This window comes from Anopheles aquasalis, chromosome Y, assembly GCF_943734665.1.
Source record: "Anopheles aquasalis chromosome Y, idAnoAquaMG_Q_19, whole genome shotgun sequence".
Lineage (NCBI taxonomy): Eukaryota > Metazoa > Arthropoda > Insecta > Diptera > Culicidae > Anopheles > Anopheles aquasalis.
Window position 1 is genome coordinate 2,080,830 of NC_064879.1, and position 13,696 is coordinate 2,094,525.

The window sequence follows — 13,696 nt, forward strand, 5'->3', positions numbered from 1 at the left end:
CTAGAATGTAATGCTTATGAAAAATGGAAAGTTTACGGAATTTCGGAAGCTAACCAACAAAAAAGCAATTGAAACAACAACACTTCTTCTGTATCGCGGCACGCTGGGCACGACTTGTGTTCTCTGATGAAAAGCTATTTGTTCAAGAGCAAAGTTGTGATGTCCAAACCGATAGATTGTGGTCCAGAAACATTAAAGATGAAACAGATAACCAAAAAAAAACGTTTTTCAAAAACAAAACGTCCCCAGGTTTTCAAAATGCAACTAGTGTGATCGTTTACCCCCATTTTTTATCGAAAAAGGCGGATAAATTGACCTAACGTATTATAAAAGATATCTTATGAAGAAAATGGTGAAATCTATCGTGGAAAGATTATACGGGAACGAAAATTATGTGTTCCAGCATGTTTGAGCGCTCTTGGAGGAGAAATTTTGGTTCAAAAGTGGTGCAAGGACAATTTAACCAGATTTGTAGAAAAGAATGAATGGCCTCCCAGTTCACCAGATCTTAACTCACTGGACTTAATCGTTTGTTTTTACAATTACTGCACCTAAACAAACAATAATTGACTAATTTTAATCAGTTTGAAGCAACGATCCCAAAAATATGGGTCTATGAAAGTCGTCCGTGCCACGTGCGTTGGACTTCAGAAGCGATTGAAGCTCGTAAAAAAAGAGTGGGAGGAGGTAGCTCCGAAACATATTTTTTAATTGATTATTATAAGTTTCTCTTTGAAAAAAACACTCTGATGATAGAAAATGATCCACCCAGTAAGAAAATAAAAATGAAAGAATTTGTATGAGAATATATTGGACACGTTGTAAGACGAAAGATTTCAACCGGTCCCTCGATTTCCCACGGAAAACGTCAAACGAAATCCTCGTAGTGGGACGCACTCGTAACGAATCTTGGTTCGTCCGAATTTCCGGCCAGATTCAGGACATCTCTCCATCGGTTCCATGGACACTCCCCGTGAGGGGGCGAAAAGGGGGATCTCCATTTTCGGCGCCTCGAGCCGGACCAATTCCGGGCCCAAAAGGGGTAAGTGCGCTGGCTGGTCGGAGCCGACAATCCGCCAACAAATCACTGCCGCCGCCGCCGCCGTCGCCGCTCTTAACATTCGCCTTTGCGCCTCCCTCCCGCCATTCGCGAAATATGCTGCGCCCATAAACTGGTGCGAGGGGGGTTGGGAGCCTCTTGCCTGTTTCATGCTCAAGTGGAGTGCGTATGTGGTGGCTGGTGATGTTTTGATTTTTTTTCTCCCCACTTTTGCTTTGCTTTTTTGTTCTTTTTGTTGTTGTTCTTGTTGTCGCTGTTATCCGCTGGTTCGCCCCCTTTTCTACGCTGTTAACAGAGAGAGAAAGAGAGAGAGAGGCCACGGGAAGGGAGGACAAGATGTAAGGTCTATTGTCAATTTGCTAAATAAAGTACTCTTGCTGAGGATTGGACTTACAGGGGAGGTGGAGGTGTCTTTCTAGTCGACGACAAATTCGCTCGCTCGTTCGCTCGCTCGCTCGTTCAACGAAAACTAATCTACTCGGTGGCCGGTGGTTCAGGGATATGTGCCATGGCGATAAGGGCACCGAGCGGGTAATTCAATGTGTATGTAAATTGTTTCCAATCACTTTCGACAGCACCCACGGCTTGGCCACCCACCCACATTCGCTCCGTTCCCGGGGGGCCTTGGCGCCACCGCAGTTCCAGTATGCAAAGTGATTGCGCGATGAAACAATAGATAATAGGTTTGGGACTTGGGGCCAAAAAAAAGGGGGAGCAAATTCGGGCCGCGAAAGGCCGCTAGCTCACCAGTGTGCTGAGGTGGAGGTCAATTGTCAGTGACCTCTCTCCGTCTTTACCTTTTCGGAAGGCGAGTGCTACGCGAAGGAGAGCAGAAAGAAATCATTATTATCCTCTCCGTCGTCCTTCATGAATATTTCAGCAACCAGAGCGCAGAACAGTGAGTGAGTGAGAGAGAGAGAGAAGAGAGAGAGAGAGAGAGAGAGAGAGAGAGAGAGAGAGAAAGGGAGAAGCAGGAGGAGTGCTAGGAGTACTTTCACATTTAAGGACAGCAAATGTGCGGAAAAATCTGAATAATTTCGCATTGTATTTTCCAATTGTGGCCACCACCGAAGGGGAAGGATGAACGAGGGGATGTGATGGCGATCCGGGGGGGGGGGGGGGGCGGGGATGCGATGCGATTTCTTGCGCGTGTGGCACCGGGCATTCGGGCACCTTGCGGGCGGGGAACGAGCGGGGAGTGTACCGAGGCGGCACGAGGCTACCGGATCTGTGTGTCTGTGTCTGTGGCTGGGATTATGCGTGGCGCCCCTGGAAGGATGACTCATCCGGATGCTGCTGCTGCTGCTGCTGCCTCCGATACTCCTACTGGATTGCAGATCATCCTAACAAGCAAACTAGCGTCAGAGAAAGAGAAAGAGAGAGAGAGAGAGAGAGACGCACACAGACCAATAGGCATTCACATTTTATCGCTTGTGACATAAACACTTGAGAAAAGCGAATGAATTCATAAGACACACGTTTTGCTACAACTTTAACTGCGTACCACCCGAACCCCACCCCACCCGGGGTGCGTACGCATGCTTCCGGTCGGCACCCCAGTGCAGCAGCAGCTCCGGGGAAAGACGGAGACGGCGGTAAGATAGTTTTTACCAGCGTTACACGGCGCGGCCAACCGACAACCAACGCAACGCTGACTTGCGACTTTAGGGGGTTTGCTGAAGGCAGGGCAGGAACGGGCGGAACGGGCGGAACGAAGGACGGCCGGGCAGGCAATAAAATAAAACCTCCTTCCCGGCCCAAGAAGGCGCCCCGAAGTGCGAGGACGAAATGGGCGAGCGCCCCCCCCCCCCAACGACGACACGCCACCGCAACGCCGAAAGCGGACCAAAAGATCTTCCCACCCCCTGTGCCGGTGAACTCATCCCTTGTTCATCCCCGTTCCGGAGCAGCGATTTTTCTTCCACTTCTGTTCGCTCTTGCGTGGTTTGTCGCGTCCGTTGTGGTGTGTTACCTTGCGTTACTTCACGAACCTGTTCTACACAGTGCAGTGTTGTAGGTTGCTGGTGCGCCCCAACCGGTGCTATACATGTAGCTATGCTTCAGCATACTTCACCTCCTCGGCGAGGCAGGTATGCGCGTGCACCTCGTGGTGACCGCGCGAGAGCGAGGCAGAGGCAGAGACAGTAAGCGAGAGTGAGCGCGCTCGAGATCGCTCGATTCGTGCGTCAAGTAGAGAGAGTGCGAGAGAGAGAGAGAGAGAACGAGATCAACAGAACGAGCCCGAGAGAGAGAGCCGAAAGGTGTATTGCCTTCGGTTGGTCAGGTGGGTAGCGAAAGGTAGACATCCCCTCTCGTTCCTCTCCCGTCCGGTGCGATTCTCAGCGACAACGCGTCGTCGGCGTGGTCAGCCAGCCAATCAACGCGCCGGTTTCGTAGCCGGATCGCCCACCCACACGCTACGATTCGCTCGCACACCAGGTGCGACCGCGCGAACGTGCTGCTACCTGATGGTGGATTATTATTACTATTATTATTATTATTATTATTCTGCGCTATTCTCCGCCCCTCACGATCCACGGGGGTGGCTGGAGAGCGACGCTTGGAGCGAACGGTGGTGGTTGTTCCAAGACCGCACCTGGCTTCTCGGACCGCTAGATCAATGGCCGAACCGTGCAAGATGGCGTTCAGGGTACGGTTTTGCGTTATCTCCGTTGATTTATTTCCTTTTTTTTTTGTTTACCATCTCGTACGAGGGCCGCGGAGTGGAGCAGCACACCGATTGGAGTACTACCATCATCAAAAATAAACCGGAATTTGGTCATAAAAAGAAAAGTACTTGTTTTTTCTTCAACATTCAAATTGTCTCACTCAAAGTTGTATCCGTCGGATGCAATGCACTTGTGCCATTGATCTGGAAACTTTTCTGGAGTCGATTTTTAGTATCATCATTAGTGCCTCCGGCGATTTTAGCTTAATTGCCTCCACACTCTGAAAACGAGTTCCTCGTAGTGGTTTTTTGAATAAATTTAATAGGAAAAAGTCACATAATACGAAATCAGGTGAATTGGCCGGTTGTTGAATGGTATTGGGGTTGTTTTTGACGAGAAACTCACGAATAATCAACGCATTATGAGATGGCGCATTATCGTCATGGAGAATCCATGAGTTGTTACACGACAAAGCAGATTTTTTTGTGTGCGTATAAATCCAAATGATATGTTGGTGTTCTCAGCTATCTCCCTTATCGTCAATTTGCGCTTCTCGATCAACAATTTTCGGATTTCAGCGACGTTTTCATCAGTTTTCGATGTCAATGGCCCTCCAGGACGACAATCGTCTTCAACAGCCTCACGACCACTTTTAAAGCGTTCATACCACTGGTACACCTGTGTTTTCGATAGAGTATTGTCACTATAACACTTTTGTATCATTTTTAATGTGTCAGAACACTCAATTTAATTTTTAACGTTGTTCTTGTTTTGAATCCATTTTAAAAATCGCCATGACGTAAAAACTTAATGCAAACAAATCTCTGCTGTAAGCGTAAATGAAGAGCTGGCAAGCTGAAACTTGGCATGTACATCACTAATAGACCCGTCAACGTATTAAAAAAAACAGAATTCAAAATTGATAAGCCCGCGCGGAATAAATTCAAAATTCCGGTTTATTTTTGATCATGGTAGTATGTTGTTGTTGATTCGCTTGGAAAGGTTCCGCTGACCGGCCCATTTCGGGGGGGGGGGGGGGGGGGGGGGGGGGGTCCAACGAAAACACCTCTGAGTGAGTGCCCTCCGTTCTCGGCCTGTGGGGAAGTTTGATCCATTAGTTCAGCCTGCCCTTACCCATCGTACCCGCGTAACGAGTGGTGGTGGTGGTGGTGGTGTGTTCCATTAAGTAGTTAAATCCCAATTCAACGCACAATCGCTCGTTCAGGGGGGGGGGGCGGCCTGAACGAAACACCAGATGCCGATTCCTCGGGGCGGTAGTAAACGATCAAACCAAGTATTGCTCTCCTCCCCCCCCCCCCTCCCCGGTAGATTGCGCGATCCGCCATGTGAGCACCACTTGAGCTGCAGTTTGCGTTGCGTCGCGATGGAAAAGCGATGGAAAAGCGTTCCCACGCGAACGGTGATTCGGTGGGAGAAAATCCGGTACCTCCGGACACGCATTTCCGTTTCCCCCGCCGGATCGCCGCCGCTGCTCTTCCGTTGCGCCACTCTGTGCCTCGAATGGTTAGCAGGACGCAGCTTTTCTTCACTCACAAACGAGGCGATCCGCGCGCGCGCGCGCGCGCTCTGTCGAATCGTTGTTTGTTCGCGCCTTGTGACGCGGGACGGGGGGAGAGGTGCAGGCCGGGCGCGTTCGCACCCATCAAAGGGGTGCCCGTTCGTTCGTTCGTTCGTTCGTTCGTTCGCTCGATCGCGCCTCGCTCGCTCATCTCCGACAACTTTGTCACGATCACGACAACGATGACGACGATGACGACGATGACACTGCGTTGCCGAAGTGGAGGTGAGACTGAAAGTGGGCATATGTTTTGCTTATGTGCGTTATGTGCACTGCCAGGGAGAGCGAGAGAGAGAGAGAGTAAAGAGAGAGAGGGCAACAAAAAGGAAAGGGGAAACGAGAAAGACCTGGCGTCGTCGTTGTCGTCGTTGTCGTCGTCGCGTGGGAAACTAGATTGTTATCTTTCCAAAAGGCAATAGATATTAATAATCTTACCGCGAGAAAACACGCAGCGAAAGAGGAGAAAGGGTGGATGGAGTTGGTTGGCCGCTACAGAACGATGAGAAGTGCCAACGGAGCCCCCACACTGTACCGCAGATGTGGCAATGTGTTTATGGGGTTCGAAGACATTAAAACCCTTTCCACACACTCCACCAGGCCCCCGGGGCCAGCGACAAAAGGCAGCAGTAGCAGCAGCAGCAGCAGCAGCAGCAGCAGCAGCAGCAGCAGCAGACGACGGATACAGTTTTTGAGCCGCACCAGCACCCAGTAGCAGCAGCAGTCGGAGCAGCAGCATAACAGTTTAATCACGAATTGTTAATTGTCATCCAGAACGGTCAAGCGTTAACCGGAACGAAATGAACGGACGGACGGACGAACGAAAGAATCTCTCTCTCTCTCTCTTGACCACCACCATCATCCATCCATTTCTTTCCAAAAGGGACACTCCGGAGCCCCTTTTTGGTTCGAAACAAATTAGAATCCCCGTGTGTGGTGAGGCAAGAGGATGGGGAAGAAGTGGGTGCACACCGGGGGGAGAGATAGAATGGAATTAGATTCAATCTTTTAATTTGAAATTTCGGAAGCCAGTGGAATCCTTTTCGGAAGCCAGTGGAAAGGGGGGTGGGGCGCCCACTGCCTTGGCGTTCCGAAGTCGATATCACACTCCCTTCCTTGTCCTCCTGCCATCCCCACACACCCACCTTGTGTATTGGGGGGCCCTTAATTGCGGGCTCGAGCTTGGCACAAACGCATTAATTCGCGGGGCATCATCTTCAAGGATTGCTGTTATTGTTGTTGTTGTTGTAATTGTTGTGGGAAGGTATCCTTTTTTACTTAAAAGAGAGAGCAAGAGAGAGAGAGAGAGAGAGAGAGAGAAAGAATAAAAAGGATCCCCCCCCCCCCCCACCCGCCTGACTAGTAATGAGAATTTTAATTTCAAAAACTGCTGACCAATACCAAGAGCCGAACGCCACGTTCCTTGTTTCCGGTGGTGCCGGTCCGGCAAAACCCATTCCCGGCGACGGTGGCGGTGGTGGCGAATGAGGAATGTCGCCTTATCCGCCGAGAGGGGCCCGAGATGACCAATCGACCCCGTTTTCTTCTACGTCTTCTGCGCCCTACCACCAACTAGAGGCGGTTTGATTCTCATCACTCTTTGCTGATCAACCCATCGGTTGCTGCTGCTGTGGAGATGAAAACGGATATCAACTGATACTGAGGGGTCCGTACGATGCTCAGGGTATTAGAAGTAAAGAAGGTAGAAGTGGAGCAAGAAGGGGGATGTCATAAAATCGGGCCCAACCCGCCCCGGTGGTCAGCTCTTTGCATCGCTTTGCCATCGCTGCGAGTGTGTTTAAGATGCCCGGCAGAATTCCGACCATTTCTTCATCTTCTTCTTCGACGTTTTGGGGCTCCCTGCTTCATCAAGCTTCTCGGAAATGAACCACACACTCTCTCCCGCAGTAGCTGACCGTGGGTGAATTATTTGCAACTATTAAATCTTGGCGCTCCTGCACCAGCCCGCGCTCGATCTCTCGATCCCTGTCCATTGTCCTTCGAATTTTTAGCCAAAAAGGCCAGGCCAGTACAAGGCAGATCAGAGGATTTCCCGGGGAGGGGGACTGCGGGGTAGCGAATCAAATTAATTCCTTTCGCCACTCCCAAACCCTGGGCTCGTTGCCGCAACCTTGCTTGCTTATCATCGCGCCTCCTGCCATTACCCCGTCCCCACCATTATCATCATCATCATCATCATCATCGTACTCCTTTTCTTAGCCCCCTTACTGGCCCATGTCACACGTTTTTTTTTCCTTTTTCTTATCCAATTTGCGAAGACTTCATCTAGAGGGGAGGGGGGGGGGGGGTGGATAGTCAGGTCCCGGTCATATCGGTTCGGTCAAGTCGGTTTTCGGGCCAAAGCCGGGCCGGGGACGATTGAATATTTATTCCGAGCCCGCTCGCCGCTCCATGTTTGTGTCAGGACGGATTTTTGGCTGCCACTTACGGCACGATACAGGGCCCACCCATCAAATTAAGGGATACCGAAGGAACCGAGCGTGCCGGAGGAGAGTGGAGAGAAATTAAATAATAAAATAATTTGAGCAACATCCAATTGAATTAAGCCTTTCTGTCCCTTTCTCTTCCCTCCTTCCCCAGTGTATGCGTGTGCTGTATCGTCCTTGCGACGTTTTTTTTTTTTTGTTCACCATCCACCACCCAACTCTTCCCCGCCCGAGGAAATGCCTTCAAGAAACGCAAGGAAACCAGAAAACGGGAGCACAGCGAACAGAAGAAAAAGAACGAACAGCAACAGCAACAACAACACAGAAAAAAGAGGTGAAAAATAATGCCAGCCATCATTATCGGGATGGAGGGAAAGGGCCGGGTCGCCTTGCGGACCAAATGATGAGTGGGACTTTTGTCGCGCGCGCGCCCGTTTTTCTTTTTTTTTTCTACCTCCGGGGACGTCTTCGCCGAGGACGCATTGGTGGACGCGTGATTCTTATTCGTCCTTTTTTTTCTCACCCCCTCTCGCTACTTGGCTGGAAGGCTGAAGCTACAAAATTAATGCCAAATGCCCGGACCGTCGCGTACACTCCGCACACTGACGACTACTAATTTCTGGCAACTTTCTCTCCCTCCCTCTCTCTCTCTCTCTCTCTCTGCGCGTGAAGTGACTAGTAGATTGGGACACGGAAGGAGCCAAGTAAGGAGTGTACGGTAGCGAGGGAAAGGGTGTAAAAAATGGATAATGGAATCGCTGTTTTTACTCCTGTTCCCGCGTGCTTGCCTACCCCTCCCCCCCAACCTTTCCCACAAACGGCCACAAACGAGCAGTCCTCCAGGGGGGGGAGCTCCCGTTTTTGGTTTTTCGAGGTAGTCTGGAGCCGCCACTGATCTTGTTATAACGCCGCATCCCGGAGTTGGGAGTTTTATTTTCCATTCTTTTCGTCTTCTCTTTCTTTTTTTTCTCACTTTTTTTCCCCCACTGGCAAGAAATGACCGTTTCCGTTTCGTTTTCGTTTTCCGTCTCAGCTTTTTCTTTTGTATGAGTGTGATTTTTTTTGTTTTTTTTTGGTCCAGCTTATATCCCCCCCCACGCTCGTCGTCATCTTTTTCTGGCTAATTCAATCATCTCGCCAATCAGCTTGCTGAGACTGCTGCTTATCGCACGTGCCTCCCCCCCTTCCTCTCCATCAAGTAATAAGCGACATGCTACGGGTGGGTGGGTGGGCAGAGGGTGGGAAAGGGTTAGGCTGGTGTTTGGGCGCGCCCACGCGACCACGTCCGCGGCTATCAAACGCAAACTGAGCCCAGCCAGCCCCCCCCCCCCCTCGAAACTCGTGATAAATACCTCAATTTGTTAGAATAATTTCATCATTTGGCTTCCATCAAGCGCAGCCGCAGCCACCGCTTGGTTTTTCCTCGTTTTCTCAAGGGGTTTTTTTTCTTTTTATTTTCCTCCCCCCGCCGCAAGCGCGCTTTGCGTGTGATGCCGGGCGCTTGGGAGCCCTTTGGTAAGGTGTTTGATTTGATTTTGGCTTGGGCATGGCATTTTGCGATTTTATTCAGCGTCCACAATGTACAGGGTGTACCATAAAAGAAAATGAGAAAATCCTTTATCGTATTTTTAAGCCATTTCTGTAGGTTTTCTAGTGTTTTAAAATATTTCAATTGGCTCTATATTGCATTGTTTATCCAAAACAAACAAAATGGGTGGGTTTGTTGGCCTGCTTTCTCAATTAATTTCTCAAAGCGGTTACAAATTCGAGAACACCCTTCGGTAGCATAGGTGTCCATCATAGAAGACCACGGTTTGGTGATAAACGATTTCAGCGAGCCAGCCGTATGGTGTGACGATTCACAGGTCTTCGGCCGAACAAATGCCCATATTGATTAGCGTAATCGGATTAATTTAGGAGCGCTTGGAGGGCCAAAATCTTTCGGCCGAAAATTCATATTCTCTTTCAACCATGTTTGAGTCCATTTAGACGTATGGCAGGGACCTCCATGTTGCTGAAACTCAACATTTTCTGGAGTGTCAAAGTTTGCTTTAACCCATAATGAAACGTGTTCCTTCAACAAATTGATATGCACATCAATATTCATTTTAATATAGGGTTTTTATGAAAACTGGAAGTATTTTCAAACCATTAGAGACAACTGCTCCAAACATCATTATTCCAGCGGGGATCTCGAAAGTGGACTTGAATTTTATGTTCTTTGAATCATCCTTAGTATTTAGAGGCGATATGAGCCTATTCGTGCAGGAATTCCTTGCTAGATTAATCGTGAAAAGATTTTCATCAGAGAACACGACGAACACTTTCTTCGTCTTCAAAACTGGCAACAAATGCAGCGATCGCTCATATCAAAGATGCTTTATCCAATCAACTATTAAATTACGCTTCTCCCTAGCTCTGGAGGTAGCTTTTAGGTCATTTTTGGCCAGCCGATGCATGGAGGATCTAGAGATATTCGTCTGTTTTTGCAAGCTTTCATATGGATCGCACTGGACTCTGCGAACTTTTGCTCTCACCGATCTTACCACTTTTTCAGTGCGCTCAGATCGTTGCCGACCACTAGCGTGTTTTCTAGGCCTTGGTCCTCCATGAATAGAACGTTTTATCCTGTATGCAATGCCAAAATGACATCCTAGAACCGCTGTTATTTCTATGAGACTTTTCTTGCGCGCGAAGCAAACTCACAAATACACCAATACCCCCATCATGCCGTACTGGTGTTAGAGAAAAGTCCAAAACAGAGCAATGGAAACATTCTCATTTTTTTTATGATACACCCTGTAGAGCTGAGCTAAGCCGGCATTTCGGCTTTGTAAAAAAAAAAAAATGTACTTGTGATACACTTGGGGAACAACAGACACTCGCCTGCCATTTACTGTTAAGTAATTGTTCTGTGTCTGTCATTTTTCCATTGCCATTTATTGATTAGCTCCTTTTTCTTTTCATTGAAGAACAAAAAGACGGCCACCGGATACCGCGAGATGATGGATGCACTAGCCGACCGGTGAGCGGTCCAGCGACCTCCATCGAGGATCGCGCGATGCATGCGGTACGGTCTTTTGTTCCATGGAGCATGGAGCGCCTCATCGACCACGAGCGTTCTGTAGCGTTCTGGTCCCCCAAAGAGAGAGCGACCCGGTGTGGAGTGAAGTGGAATGGAGGTGGTGGTGTGTTATGCCGACTAAGAATAGACATCGAGAACGCGCCCGCGGTGGATGGACGCACGCCAGCATAGACAACACAACAGCGTAGACAAAGCGTGGCACGTACACGTACCGAGCAATGATCGCAAGGTGCGACCGCGCACCATCGCCACAGTCGGTCGCCAACCCCCCCTGCTGAAGGGAAAATTCATGAATGAAAGATCGGAAACATAAACAACGCCCCCGGCGGGCGGGTTGCGATGCACAACCGCCACGGCACGGCACGGGCACGGGCACGCCACACTGCACCGCACCCAACACCTGTGTCGGACGCGACGTAATTGCGTCCCTTTTTCTGCCGTCCGAGGATTTCCACCACGTAATCCGAACACTGCTCGCGGTCCGCCTCGCTCGATCGTTCTGATCGCACCCACAAAGAGACAAAGAGACCATTATTTCCCGGGAAGAGCAAGAGTTCCAGGCAGGCAAGCGACTGGCCCGGTAGCGAGCGGTGTGGTGACTCCATGAGTTCCGCGGAAACGAGTCGCTTCGCGGTCCAGCAGGGCCGCTACAACAAAGCGGGGCACGCATTCGCATCGCGATCCCATCTGGATTCTCGCACACATACACCCATGCGGTTAACACAAACAAAGAGCGGCCGCTACCGACACTCGATACATCGCCGCCGCCGCCGCCGCCGCTCGAGTCTCCTGGAAGTGAAGCGGACGTCGAACGCGCCGTGTTCTGTTTTGGGTGTGCGGTGCGCGGTCAGGAAGATGGCCGGGTTTCCAATTACCGGATCGCACAGACACAGACGAGAGAGCGTGCGGAGTGCGCGGTGGCGACGGCGGCGGAGGAGGAGGAGGAGCGGGATCGATTACGTGTTCGCGGGCGTGCTGTACGTGTCCGTTCGGTCAGCATGTACAGTAGCAGCAGCAGCAGCAGTAGTCAGTCCCCGAGTGTGAAAGGTGCATTTCCTGTTTACGCACGTTTCATTAACGTGTCGGAACACCGGCACCACCACGGCACGATCCACGGCCAACACACCCAACAGCACCAGTCAGACACCGGGGTTCGACAGTTCGAAACAAAGACTGCGAACAGTTCAGTTTGGAAAAAAAAGAAAACAAAACTTCGCTCGTTGATTTGATCGCAAGGGCTTGGCGCAGTTCACAACAACTGGTCAACGGGGCTGGGGGAGGGGTGGTTCAGGTTAGGTGCGGTGCAAAATGAAAGATCATCAGGATCATTACCGTTCACGCCGTTTGCAGTAGTGGTAGTAGTAGGATTTTTATTGCAGATTTACAATTGAATATACATCAAGTTTTACTAAAGATTAGCAAATGGGTTCACTATTATTGTTTTCCACATTGTGAGAAGAATACTTGCTTGTGAGCTTGAGTGGGGGGAAAATTGGAAAACCCCCCAATAAATAAAAAAGAAAGAATTTTAGTAATGAGTTGAGTATTGATTTAGAGTATTGATACTAACTTACATATAACCACGAATTAATAAATTGCTCGAGGGTAATTCACTATTTGGTTTGGGAATAATTCAATAATAATTGGACCTATCTTAATCTATTGACCTGAGCTGAGGGTGAAACCGTCACTTGTTGTTGTACCTTAGATGAATTGTATTCCGATAAGTCCTAATAAGTTCTATACTCGATCTTGAGTGTGTGCCATGGTGGTCAGATTCAGAATAATTTTTAGAATTTTATTCTGCATTCTTTGAATTTTGCAGTGGACGCGATTGTGCGCAATTCGACCGTACCGGCGATGCGTACGTTACTATTGGTCGGATTGCCGAGGCGTATAGGAGTAACTTGATGTTTAGATGATGTTTGGATTTTCTGTTTAAGGAAGAGTAAAGTGATCTTAATGCTTTGAGGCTTTTAACAATCTTGCTCTCAATATGCTGCCTGAATGTGAGTGTTTTGTCTAGCGTTACTCCTAGATAGTTAACTGAGGGTTTCCATGTTATATTTATCTTGTTAACCTTGTAAACTTTTACTTGGAAGCTTTCGTTTGCTGGTACGGCGCGTGAAGTATAACGCTTCACATTTTGAGAGGTTGATTTTCCATTTTTTACAGAAGGATGCGTATTTACGGAGTGCACTATTTAGATATTTACTTAGTGTGCGTGGGAATTTACCCGTTGATGTGATCGCAAAGTCATCAGCATATAGTCATTGAGAGCAATTTACATTCGGCGGGATGTCGGTTCACGCCATTTGCCAATCCGTTCATTTCAACCAAACTGAGTAAAAGGGGAAAGTCCAAGCGATTGCTCACTGAAACTGTAAGCCCAAGGTTACAGCAAGGATTACCACACGCATTAGGGTGTTTGATAAGTAATTGCGTTGCTTGTAATCAAAAGTTACTACCTTTTTTTTTTTAATTTTTAGAATGAAGATAAATCAGTGGTTAATATTTCACCTTTATTCTATGATCTTTTGATTTCTTTTTGGCATCTTCAGAATTATAGATCTTCTGGATTTTATTTTATTGTATTTATTGGCCATAGATCTTCTGGATTTTATCTTAATAAACCGGGACGATGTTCGATTATTTATTGTCATCTTTGTCAAATGTTTTACCTGTATAAGGAGTTCAAGGGCAAAGCAAGGGCTATTTATACTGATATTGCTATGCTGATTATATTGAAAGTTTTCGGTCAATTCGGTAATATGAAATCTTTGCGATACTTAATTCTGTTTCTGGCCATTTCTTATTGATGGTTCAATTCAATTTGGCTAGTTTATAACATCAGACATT

General features: G+C 48.5%; 1 protein-coding gene across 1 annotated transcript in view; it reads right to left on the bottom strand.

The window, feature by feature from the left end:
* Positions 1-11,300, bottom strand: part of LOC126579553 (probable glucosamine 6-phosphate N-acetyltransferase) — a 214,187-nt gene extending 202,887 nt beyond the window's left edge. The window contains exon 1 of the mRNA XM_050242950.1: positions 11,296-11,300. The gene's annotated coding sequence lies outside the window, so the exon portion shown is untranslated. The remainder of the gene's footprint in view (positions 1-11,295) is intronic.
* Between the last annotated feature and the right edge of the window lie 2,396 nt (positions 11,301-13,696).